The sequence below is a fragment of the Scyliorhinus torazame genome, chromosome 5, assembly GCF_047496885.1.
Source record: "Scyliorhinus torazame isolate Kashiwa2021f chromosome 5, sScyTor2.1, whole genome shotgun sequence".
In the NCBI taxonomy this organism is placed as follows: Eukaryota; Metazoa; Chordata; class Chondrichthyes; order Carcharhiniformes; family Scyliorhinidae; genus Scyliorhinus; species Scyliorhinus torazame.
This window is the reverse complement of record NC_092711.1, coordinates 168,859,549-168,860,329: the sequence shown is the minus strand read 5'-3', so window position 1 is coordinate 168,860,329 and position 781 is coordinate 168,859,549.

Here is a 781-nt window from a genome sequence, read left to right as displayed (position 1 = left end):
TTAGATGGCATTGAGGTACGTAGGGAAGAGGTGTTGGCAATTCTGGACAGGCTGAAAATAGATAAGTCCCCGGGACCTGATGGGATTTATCCTAGGATTCTCTGGGAGGCCAGGGAAGAGATTGCTGGACCATTGGCTTTGATTTTTATGTCATCATTGGCTACAGGAATAGTGCCAGAGGACTGGAGGACAGCAAATGTGGTCCCTTTGTTCAAAAAGGGGAGCAGAGACAACCCCGGCAACTATAGACCGGTGAGCCTCACGTCTGTAGTGGGTAAAGTCTTAGAGGGGATTATAAGAGACAAGATTTATAATCATCTAGATAGGAATAATATGATCAGGGATAGTCAGCATGGCTTTGTGAAGGGTAGGTCATGCCTCACAAACCTTATCGAGTTCTTTGAGAAGGTGACTGAACAGGTAGACAAGGGTAGAGCAGTTTATGTGGTGTATATGGATTTCAGCAAAGCGTTTGATAAGGTTCCCCACGGTAGGCTATTGCAGAAAATACGGAGGCTGGGGATTGAGGGTGATTTAGAGATGTGGATCAGAAATTGGCTAGCTGAAAGAAGACAGAGGGTGGTGGTTGATGGGAAATGTTCAGAATGGAGTTCTGTCACAAGTGGAGTACCACAAGGATCTGTTCTGGGGCCGTTGCTGTTTGTCATTTTTATCAATGACCTAGAGGAAGGCGCAGAAGGGTGGGTGAGTAAATTTGCAGACGATACTAAAGTTGGTGGTGTTGTCGATAGTGTGGAAGGAAGTAGCAGGTTACAGAGGG